The following is a 13,724-nucleotide window of genomic DNA, read 5'->3' as shown; positions in this document are numbered from 1 at the left end:
CATTTATAATTTTATTTATAATTTTTCCAACAGCAAAATTTCAAAATTTTCGATTCTAATACATTCATATGTACATACGTTCATATGTTGGAACGAAAAATTTTAAAATCTTCAATTCTAATCCATTCATATATACATACACACATGTATTCATATATACATACTTACATATATTTTTACATACATAAATTATTATTTTGTTTTTGACTAAACCTTTTCTTTATTTGAGAAATTAATTTTTGTAAGTTTACCCCCATGATATAATAATTATGCGTTTAAAATTTATTTCTATTTATTCTACAGTTTTGAATATTATTAAATTCATATAGAAAGCTTAAAAAAAATTACTCAGTAAGCTTTAAAAAAAATATACATACTACATACATATTTATGTACTTAAAATTTTTGCGAATTTTTCCAAACTATTATAAGAATATTTTTTTGGAAATTTTCTTTAAACTTTTATATAACATTTATCAGTTATATATTAAAAAAAAATAAAACACAAAATTTAAACAAAATAAAAAAAAAAATTTTTAAAATAATCCAAAAAAAGAAAAATACAACATCCAGGCAAGCATTGATCCAATAACCTTCTGGCTATGAGACTACCACGCTAACCACTAGGCTACGCAGTACCTTGAATTTCCCTTAATAATTCTATATTTTATTCATATATCGTATAACTCATCAAAAACCATCATATTTTACATTATATATATATAGCTACTTCTCAGGTGGTAAAAAGTACGGGTACTTCTAGAAGGGCTAGAGACATGGGACAAAAGGCATTAGGTAGAATTTTGCCTCTAGGGTCCCAGAAAAATCTGACATTGGAACTTTTTAGCCCCGAAATAGCTCTATTTTAAGATTTTCTGAAAAAATTTTTGTATAACAAAAGCACGTTTTTCTTTTATACTTTTTATAATTAGAAACACAAACCAAGAAATAAATGATACGTTTTACGTTATTTTTATTATTAGAAACACAAACCGAGAAATAAATAATATTTGAAGATGCAATGATCTCACATATATTTTAATTTCGAAAAATCGAAATAAACTTAAATAAATGTTAGATTTTATAAAAGACATCAGATGTTTTGTGGCAACTGAATATTAATGCTTCATTTGTTATTGTTTTGAATATTATGTTTCGTCAGCAAGCTTTAAAAAAATATACATACACAATTTATGTACGTATGTATCTACATAAAATTTCATTTTTATTGTTCGAGCGAAAACCTGTAAAAAATGCTAAATTCCAATCCATTCATATATCCATACACACATATATTCATATATACATTCATACACATATTTTTACATACATAAATTATTATTTTGTTTTTGACTAAACCTTTTCTTTATGTTTAAAATTCAATCCTATATGTTTACCCACAGTTTAAAAAAACAGGTATCCATTCATAATTATGTATATTTGCATTTATAATTTTATTTATAATTTTTCCAACAGCAAAATTTCAAAATTTTCGATTCTAATACATTCATATGTACATACGTTCATATGTTGGAACGAAAAATTTTAAAATCTTCAATTCTAATCCATTCATATATACATACACACATGTATTCATATATACATACTTACATATATTTTTACATACATAAATTATTATTTTGTTTTTGACTAAACCTTTTCTTTATTTGAGAAATTAATTTTTGTAAGTTTACCCCCATGATATAATAATTATGCGTTTAAAATTTATTTCTATTTATTCTACAGTTTTGAATATTATTAAATTCATATAGAAAGCTTAAAAAAAATTACTCAGTAAGCTTTAAAAAAAATATACATACTACATACATATTTATGTACTTAAAATTTTTGCGAATTTTTCCAAACTATTATAAGAATATTTTTTTGGAAATTTTCTTTAAACTTTTATATAACATTTATCAGTTATATATTAAAAAAAAATAAAACACAAAATTTAAACAAAATAAAAAAAAAAATTTTTAAAATAATCCAAAAAAAGAAAAATACAACATCCAGGCAAGCATTGATCCAATAACCTTCTGGCTATGAGACTACCACGCTAACCACTAGGCTACGCAGTACCTTGAATTTCCCTTAATAATTCTATATTTTATTCATATATCGTATAACTCATCAAAAACCATCATATTTTACATTATATATATATAGCTACTTCTCAGGTGGTAAAAAGTACGGGTACTTCTAGAAGGGCTAGAGACATGGGACAAAAGGCATTAGGTAGAATTTTGCCTCTAGGGTCCCAGAAAAATCTGACATTGGAACTTTTTAGCCCCGAAATAGCTCTATTTTAAGATTTTCTGAAAAAATTTTTGTATAACAAAAGCACGTTTTTCTTTTATACTTTTTATAATTAGAAACACAAACCAAGAAATAAATGATACGTTTTACGTTATTTTTATTATTAGAAACACAAACCGAGAAATAAATAATATTTGAAGATGCAATGATCTCACATATATTTTAATTTCGAAAAATCGAAATAAACTTAAATAAATGTTAGATTTTATAAAAGACATCAGATGTTTTGTGGCAACTGAATATTAATGCTTCATTTGTTATTGTTTTGAATATTATGTTTCGTCAGCAAGCTTTAAAAAAATATACATACACAATTTATGTACGTATGTATCTACATAAAATTTCATTTTTATTGTTCGAGCGAAAACCTGTAAAAAATGCTAAATTCCAATCCATTCATATATCCATACACACATATATTCATATATACATTCATACACATATTTTTACATACATAAATTATTATTTTGTTTTTGACTAAACCTTTTCTTTATGTTTAAAATTCAATCCTATATGTTTACCCACAGTTTAAAAAAACAGGTATCCATTCATAATTATGTATATTTGCATTTATAATTTTATTTATAATTTTTCCAACAGCAAAATTTCAAAATTTTCGATTCTAATACATTCATATGTACATACGTTCATATGTTGGAACGAAAAATTTTAAAATCTTCAATTCTAATCCATTCATATATACATACACACATGTATTCATATATACATACTTACATATATTTTTACATACATAAATTATTATTTTGTTTTTGACTAAACCTTTTCTTTATTTGAGAAATTAATTTTTGTAAGTTTACCCCCATGATATAATAATTATGCGTTTAAAATTTATTTCTATTTATTCTACAGTTTTGAATATTATTAAATTCATATAGAAAGCTTAAAAAAAATTACTCAGTAAGCTTTAAAAAAAATATACATACTACATACATATTTATGTACTTAAAATTTTTGCGAATTTTTCCAAACTATTATAAGAATATTTTTTTGGAAATTTTCTTTAAACTTTTATATAACATTTATCAGTTATATATTAAAAAAAAATAAAACACAAAATTTAAACAAAATAAAAAAAAAAATTTTTAAAATAATCCAAAAAAAGAAAAATACAACATCCAGGCAAGCATTGATCCAATAACCTTCTGGCTATGAGACTACCACGCTAACCACTAGGCTACGCAGTACCTTGAATTTCCCTTAATAATTCTATATTTTATTCATATATCGTATAACTCATCAAAAACCATCATATTTTACATTATATATATATAGCTACTTCTCAGGTGGTAAAAAGTACGGGTACTTCTAGAAGGGCTAGAGACATGGGACAAAAGGCATTAGGTAGAATTTTGCCTCTAGGGTCCCAGAAAAATCTGACATTGGAACTTTTTAGCCCCGAAATAGCTCTATTTTAAGATTTTCTGAAAAAATTTTTGTATAACAAAAGCACGTTTTTCTTTTATACTTTTTATAATTAGAAACACAAACCAAGAAATAAATGATACGTTTTACGTTATTTTTATTATTAGAAACACAAACCGAGAAATAAATAATATTTGAAGATGCAATGATCTCACATATATTTTAATTTCGAAAAATCGAAATAAACTTAAATAAATGTTAGATTTTATAAAAGACATCAGATGTTTTGTGGCAACTGAATATTAATGCTTCATTTGTTATTGTTTTGAATATTATGTTTCGTCAGCAAGCTTTAAAAAAATATACATACACAATTTATGTACGTATGTATCTACATAAAATTTCATTTTTATTGTTCGAGCGAAAACCTGTAAAAAATGCTAAATTCCAATCCATTCATATATCCATACACACATATATTCATATATACATTCATACACATATTTTTACATACATAAATTATTATTTTGTTTTTGACTAAACCTTTTCTTTATGTTTAAAATTCAATCCTATATGTTTACCCACAGTTTAAAAAAACAGGTATCCATTCATAATTATGTATATTTGCATTTATAATTTTATTTATAATTTTTCCAACAGCAAAATTTCAAAATTTTCGATTCTAATACATTCATATGTACATACGTTCATATGTTGGAACGAAAAATTTTAAAATCTTCAATTCTAATCCATTCATATATACATACACACATGTATTCATATATACATACTTACATATATTTTTACATACATAAATTATTATTTTGTTTTTGACTAAACCTTTTCTTTATTTGAGAAATTAATTTTTGTAAGTTTACCCCCATGATATAATAATTATGCGTTTAAAATTTATTTCTATTTATTCTACAGTTTTGAATATTATTAAATTCATATAGAAAGCTTAAAAAAAATTACTCAGTAAGCTTTAAAAAAAATATACATACTACATACATATTTATGTACTTAAAATTTTTGCGAATTTTTCCAAACTATTATAAGAATATTTTTTTGGAAATTTTCTTTAAACTTTTATATAACATTTATCAGTTATATATTAAAAAAAAATAAAACACAAAATTTAAACAAAATAAAAAAAAAAATTTTTAAAATAATCCAAAAAAAGAAAAATACAACATCCAGGCAAGCATTGATCCAATAACCTTCTGGCTATGAGACTACCACGCTAACCACTAGGCTACGCAGTACCTTGAATTTCCCTTAATAATTCTATATTTTATTCATATATCGTATAACTCATCAAAAACCATCATATTTTACATTATATATATATAGCTACTTCTCAGGTGGTAAAAAGTACGGGTACTTCTAGAAGGGCTAGAGACATGGGACAAAAGGCATTAGGTAGAATTTTGCCTCTAGGGTCCCAGAAAAATCTGACATTGGAACTTTTTAGCCCCGAAATAGCTCTATTTTAAGATTTTCTGAAAAAATTTTTGTATAACAAAAGCACGTTTTTCTTTTATACTTTTTATAATTAGAAACACAAACCAAGAAATAAATGATACGTTTTACGTTATTTTTATTATTAGAAACACAAACCGAGAAATAAATAATATTTGAAGATGCAATGATCTCACATATATTTTAATTTCGAAAAATCGAAATAAACTTAAATAAATGTTAGATTTTATAAAAGACATCAGATGTTTTGTGGCAACTGAATATTAATGCTTCATTTGTTATTGTTTTGAATATTATGTTTCGTCAGCAAGCTTTAAAAAAATATACATACACAATTTATGTACGTATGTATCTACATAAAATTTCATTTTTATTGTTCGAGCGAAAACCTGTAAAAAATGCTAAATTCCAATCCATTCATATATCCATACACACATATATTCATATATACATTCATACACATATTTTTACATACATAAATTATTATTTTGTTTTTGACTAAACCTTTTCTTTATGTTTAAAATTCAATCCTATATGTTTACCCACAGTTTAAAAAAACAGGTATCCATTCATAATTATGTATATTTGCATTTATAATTTTATTTATAATTTTTCCAACAGCAAAATTTCAAAATTTTCGATTCTAATACATTCATATGTACATACGTTCATATGTTGGAACGAAAAATTTTAAAATCTTCAATTCTAATCCATTCATATATACATACACACATGTATTCATATATACATACTTACATATATTTTTACATACATAAATTATTATTTTGTTTTTGACTAAACCTTTTCTTTATTTGAGAAATTAATTTTTGTAAGTTTACCCCCATGATATAATAATTATGCGTTTAAAATTTATTTCTATTTATTCTACAGTTTTGAATATTATTAAATTCATATAGAAAGCTTAAAAAAAATTACTCAGTAAGCTTTAAAAAAAATATACATACTACATACATATTTATGTACTTAAAATTTTTGCGAATTTTTCCAAACTATTATAAGAATATTTTTTTGGAAATTTTCTTTAAACTTTTATATAACATTTATCAGTTATATATTAAAAAAAAATAAAACACAAAATTTAAACAAAATAAAAAAAAAAATTTTTAAAATAATCCAAAAAAAGAAAAATACAACATCCAGGCAAGCATTGATCCAATAACCTTCTGGCTATGAGACTACCACGCTAACCACTAGGCTACGCAGTACCTTGAATTTCCCTTAATAATTCTATATTTTATTCATATATCGTATAACTCATCAAAAACCATCATATTTTACATTATATATATATAGCTACTTCTCAGGTGGTAAAAAGTACGGGTACTTCTAGAAGGGCTAGAGACATGGGACAAAAGGCATTAGGTAGAATTTTGCCTCTAGGGTCCCAGAAAAATCTGACATTGGAACTTTTTAGCCCCGAAATAGCTCTATTTTAAGATTTTCTGAAAAAATTTTTGTATAACAAAAGCACGTTTTTCTTTTATACTTTTTATAATTAGAAACACAAACCAAGAAATAAATGATACGTTTTACGTTATTTTTATTATTAGAAACACAAACCGAGAAATAAATAATATTTGAAGATGCAATGATCTCACATATATTTTAATTTCGAAAAATCGAAATAAACTTAAATAAATGTTAGATTTTATAAAAGACATCAGATGTTTTGTGGCAACTGAATATTAATGCTTCATTTGTTATTGTTTTGAATATTATGTTTCGTCAGCAAGCTTTAAAAAAATATACATACACAATTTATGTACGTATGTATCTACATAAAATTTCATTTTTATTGTTCGAGCGAAAACCTGTAAAAAATGCTAAATTCCAATCCATTCATATATCCATACACACATATATTCATATATACATTCATACACATATTTTTACATACATAAATTATTATTTTGTTTTTGACTAAACCTTTTCTTTATGTTTAAAATTCAATCCTATATGTTTACCCACAGTTTAAAAAAACAGGTATCCATTCATAATTATGTATATTTGCATTTATAATTTTATTTATAATTTTTCCAACAGCAAAATTTCAAAATTTTCGATTCTAATACATTCATATGTACATACGTTCATATGTTGGAACGAAAAATTTTAAAATCTTCAATTCTAATCCATTCATATATACATACACACATGTATTCATATATACATACTTACATATATTTTTACATACATAAATTATTATTTTGTTTTTGACTAAACCTTTTCTTTATTTGAGAAATTAATTTTTGTAAGTTTACCCCCATGATATAATAATTATGCGTTTAAAATTTATTTCTATTTATTCTACAGTTTTGAATATTATTAAATTCATATAGAAAGCTTAAAAAAAATTACTCAGTAAGCTTTAAAAAAAATATACATACTACATACATATTTATGTACTTAAAATTTTTGCGAATTTTTCCAAACTATTATAAGAATATTTTTTTGGAAATTTTCTTTAAACTTTTATATAACATTTATCAGTTATATATTAAAAAAAAATAAAACACAAAATTTAAACAAAATAAAAAAAAAAATTTTTAAAATAATCCAAAAAAAGAAAAATACAACATCCAGGCAAGCATTGATCCAATAACCTTCTGGCTATGAGACTACCACGCTAACCACTAGGCTACGCAGTACCTTGAATTTCCCTTAATAATTCTATATTTTATTCATATATCGTATAACTCATCAAAAACCATCATATTTTACATTATATATATATAGCTACTTCTCAGGTGGTAAAAAGTACGGGTACTTCTAGAAGGGCTAGAGACATGGGACAAAAGGCATTAGGTAGAATTTTGCCTCTAGGGTCCCAGAAAAATCTGACATTGGAACTTTTTAGCCCCGAAATAGCTCTATTTTAAGATTTTCTGAAAAAATTTTTGTATAACAAAAGCACGTTTTTCTTTTATACTTTTTATAATTAGAAACACAAACCAAGAAATAAATGATACGTTTTACGTTATTTTTATTATTAGAAACACAAACCGAGAAATAAATAATATTTGAAGATGCAATGATCTCACATATATTTTAATTTCGAAAAATCGAAATAAACTTAAATAAATGTTAGATTTTATAAAAGACATCAGATGTTTTGTGGCAACTGAATATTAATGCTTCATTTGTTATTGTTTTGAATATTATGTTTCGTCAGCAAGCTTTAAAAAAATATACATACACAATTTATGTACGTATGTATCTACATAAAATTTCATTTTTATTGTTCGAGCGAAAACCTGTAAAAAATGCTAAATTCCAATCCATTCATATATCCATACACACATATATTCATATATACATTCATACACATATTTTTACATACATAAATTATTATTTTGTTTTTGACTAAACCTTTTCTTTATGTTTAAAATTCAATCCTATATGTTTACCCACAGTTTAAAAAAACAGGTATCCATTCATAATTATGTATATTTGCATTTATAATTTTATTTATAATTTTTCCAACAGCAAAATTTCAAAATTTTCGATTCTAATACATTCATATGTACATACGTTCATATGTTGGAACGAAAAATTTTAAAATCTTCAATTCTAATCCATTCATATATACATACACACATGTATTCATATATACATACTTACATATATTTTTACATACATAAATTATTATTTTGTTTTTGACTAAACCTTTTCTTTATTTGAGAAATTAATTTTTGTAAGTTTACCCCCATGATATAATAATTATGCGTTTAAAATTTATTTCTATTTATTCTACAGTTTTGAATATTATTAAATTCATATAGAAAGCTTAAAAAAAATTACTCAGTAAGCTTTAAAAAAAATATACATACTACATACATATTTATGTACTTAAAATTTTTGCGAATTTTTCCAAACTATTATAAGAATATTTTTTTGGAAATTTTCTTTAAACTTTTATATAACATTTATCAGTTATATATTAAAAAAAAATAAAACACAAAATTTAAACAAAATAAAAAAAAAAATTTTTAAAATAATCCAAAAAAAGAAAAATACAACATCCAGGCAAGCATTGATCCAATAACCTTCTGGCTATGAGACTACCACGCTAACCACTAGGCTACGCAGTACCTTGAATTTCCCTTAATAATTCTATATTTTATTCATATATCGTATAACTCATCAAAAACCATCATATTTTACATTATATATATATAGCTACTTCTCAGGTGGTAAAAAGTACGGGTACTTCTAGAAGGGCTAGAGACATGGGACAAAAGGCATTAGGTAGAATTTTGCCTCTAGGGTCCCAGAAAAATCTGACATTGGAACTTTTTAGCCCCGAAATAGCTCTATTTTAAGATTTTCTGAAAAAATTTTTGTATAACAAAAGCACGTTTTTCTTTTATACTTTTTATAATTAGAAACACAAACCAAGAAATAAATGATACGTTTTACGTTATTTTTATTATTAGAAACACAAACCGAGAAATAAATAATATTTGAAGATGCAATGATCTCACATATATTTTAATTTCGAAAAATCGAAATAAACTTAAATAAATGTTAGATTTTATAAAAGACATCAGATGTTTTGTGGCAACTGAATATTAATGCTTCATTTGTTATTGTTTTGAATATTATGTTTCGTCAGCAAGCTTTAAAAAAATATACATACACAATTTATGTACGTATGTATCTACATAAAATTTCATTTTTATTGTTCGAGCGAAAACCTGTAAAAAATGCTAAATTCCAATCCATTCATATATCCATACACACATATATTCATATATACATTCATACACATATTTTTACATACATAAATTATTATTTTGTTTTTGACTAAACCTTTTCTTTATGTTTAAAATTCAATCCTATATGTTTACCCACAGTTTAAAAAAACAGGTATCCATTCATAATTATGTATATTTGCATTTATAATTTTATTTATAATTTTTCCAACAGCAAAATTTCAAAATTTTCGATTCTAATACATTCATATGTACATACGTTCATATGTTGGAACGAAAAATTTTAAAATCTTCAATTCTAATCCATTCATATATACATACACACATGTATTCATATATACATACTTACATATATTTTTACATACATAAATTATTATTTTGTTTTTGACTAAACCTTTTCTTTATTTGAGAAATTAATTTTTGTAAGTTTACCCCCATGATATAATAATTATGCGTTTAAAATTTATTTCTATTTATTCTACAGTTTTGAATATTATTAAATTCATATAGAAAGCTTAAAAAAAATTACTCAGTAAGCTTTAAAAAAAATATACATACTACATACATATTTATGTACTTAAAATTTTTGCGAATTTTTCCAAACTATTATAAGAATATTTTTTTGGAAATTTTCTTTAAACTTTTATATAACATTTATCAGTTATATATTAAAAAAAAATAAAACACAAAATTTAAACAAAATAAAAAAAAAAATTTTTAAAATAATCCAAAAAAAGAAAAATACAACATCCAGGCAAGCATTGATCCAATAACCTTCTGGCTATGAGACTACCACGCTAACCACTAGGCTACGCAGTACCTTGAATTTCCCTTAATAATTCTATATTTTATTCATATATCGTATAACTCATCAAAAACCATCATATTTTACATTATATATATATAGCTACTTCTCAGGTGGTAAAAAGTACGGGTACTTCTAGAAGGGCTAGAGACATGGGACAAAAGGCATTAGGTAGAATTTTGCCTCTAGGGTCCCAGAAAAATCTGACATTGGAACTTTTTAGCCCCGAAATAGCTCTATTTTAAGATTTTCTGAAAAAATTTTTGTATAACAAAAGCACGTTTTTCTTTTATACTTTTTATAATTAGAAACACAAACCAAGAAATAAATGATACGTTTTACGTTATTTTTATTATTAGAAACACAAACCGAGAAATAAATAATATTTGAAGATGCAATGATCTCACATATATTTTAATTTCGAAAAATCGAAATAAACTTAAATAAATGTTAGATTTTATAAAAGACATCAGATGTTTTGTGGCAACTGAATATTAATGCTTCATTTGTTATTGTTTTGAATATTATGTTTCGTCAGCAAGCTTTAAAAAAATATACATACACAATTTATGTACGTATGTATCTACATAAAATTTCATTTTTATTGTTCGAGCGAAAACCTGTAAAAAATGCTAAATTCCAATCCATTCATATATCCATACACACATATATTCATATATACATTCATACACATATTTTTACATACATAAATTATTATTTTGTTTTTGACTAAACCTTTTCTTTATGTTTAAAATTCAATCCTATATGTTTACCCACAGTTTAAAAAAACAGGTATCCATTCATAATTATGTATATTTGCATTTATAATTTTATTTATAATTTTTCCAACAGCAAAATTTCAAAATTTTCGATTCTAATACATTCATATGTACATACGTTCATATGTTGGAACGAAAAATTTTAAAATCTTCAATTCTAATCCATTCATATATACATACACACATGTATTCATATATACATACTTACATATATTTTTACATACATAAATTATTATTTTGTTTTTGACTAAACCTTTTCTTTATTTGAGAAATTAATTTTTGTAAGTTTACCCCCATGATATAATAATTATGCGTTTAAAATTTATTTCTATTTATTCTACAGTTTTGAATATTATTAAATTCATATAGAAAGCTTAAAAAAAATTACTCAGTAAGCTTTAAAAAAAATATACATACTACATACATATTTATGTACTTAAAATTTTTGCGAATTTTTCCAAACTATTATAAGAATATTTTTTTGGAAATTTTCTTTAAACTTTTATATAACATTTATCAGTTATATATTAAAAAAAAATAAAACACAAAATTTAAACAAAATAAAAAAAAAAATTTTTAAAATAATCCAAAAAAAGAAAAATACAACATCCAGGCAAGCATTGATCCAATAACCTTCTGGCTATGAGACTACCACGCTAACCACTAGGCTACGCAGTACCTTGAATTTCCCTTAATAATTCTATATTTTATTCATATATCGTATAACTCATCAAAAACCATCATATTTTACATTATATATATATAGCTACTTCTCAGGTGGTAAAAAGTACGGGTACTTCTAGAAGGGCTAGAGACATGGGACAAAAGGCATTAGGTAGAATTTTGCCTCTAGGGTCCCAGAAAAATCTGACATTGGAACTTTTTAGCCCCGAAATAGCTCTATTTTAAGATTTTCTGAAAAAATTTTTGTATAACAAAAGCACGTTTTTCTTTTATACTTTTTATAATTAGAAACACAAACCAAGAAATAAATGATACGTTTTACGTTATTTTTATTATTAGAAACACAAACCGAGAAATAAATAATATTTGAAGATGCAATGATCTCACATATATTTTAATTTCGAAAAATCGAAATAAACTTAAATAAATGTTAGATTTTATAAAAGACATCAGATGTTTTGTGGCAACTGAATATTAATGCTTCATTTGTTATTGTTTTGAATATTATGTTTCGTCAGCAAGCTTTAAAAAAATATACATACACAATTTATGTACGTATGTATCTACATAAAATTTCATTTTTATTGTTCGAGCGAAAACCTGTAAAAAATGCTAAATTCCAATCCATTCATATATCCATACACACATATATTCATATATACATTCATACACATATTTTTACATACATAAATTATTATTTTGTTTTTGACTAAACCTTTTCTTTATGTTTAAAATTCAATCCTATATGTTTACCCACAGTTTAAAAAAACAGGTATGTATTCATAATTATGTATATTTGCATTTATAATTTTATTTATAATTTTTCCAACAGCAAAATTTCAAAATTTTCGATTCTAATACATTCATATGTACATACGTTCATATGTTGGAACGAAAAATTTTAAAATCTTCAATTCTAATCCATTCATATATACATACACACATGTATTCATATATACATACTTACATATATTTTTACATACATAAATTATTATTTTGTTTTTGACTAAACCTTTTCTTTATTTGAGAAATTAATTTTTGTAAGTTTACCCCCATGATATAATAATTATGCGTTTAAAATTTATTTCTATTTATTCTACAGTTTTGAATATTATTAAATTCATATAGAAAGCTTAAAAAAAATTACTCAGTAAGCTTTAAAAAAAATATACATACTACATACATATTTATGTACTTAAAATTTTTGCGAATTTTTCCAAACTATTATAAGAATATTTTTTTGGAAATTTTCTTTAAACTTTTATATAACATTTATCAGTTATATATTAAAAAAAAATAAAACACAAAATTTAAACAAAATAAAAAAAAAAATTTTTAAAATAATCCAAAAAAAGAAAAATACAACATCCAGGCAAGCATTGATCCAATAACCTTCTGGCTATGAGACTACCACGCTAACCACTAGGCTACGCAGTACCTTGAATTTCCCTTAATAATTCTATATTTTATTCATATATCGTATAACTCATCAAAAACCATCATATTTTACATTATATATATATAGCTACTTCTCAG

The sequence above is a fragment of the Condylostylus longicornis genome, unplaced genomic scaffold, assembly GCF_029603195.1.
Source record: "Condylostylus longicornis isolate FDR11 unplaced genomic scaffold, ASM2960319v2 ptg000126l, whole genome shotgun sequence".
NCBI classification, from domain to species: Eukaryota; Metazoa; Arthropoda; class Insecta; order Diptera; family Dolichopodidae; genus Condylostylus; species Condylostylus longicornis.
The sequence above is the reverse complement of the archived record's forward strand: the minus strand, read 5'-3'. Positions refer to the sequence as shown.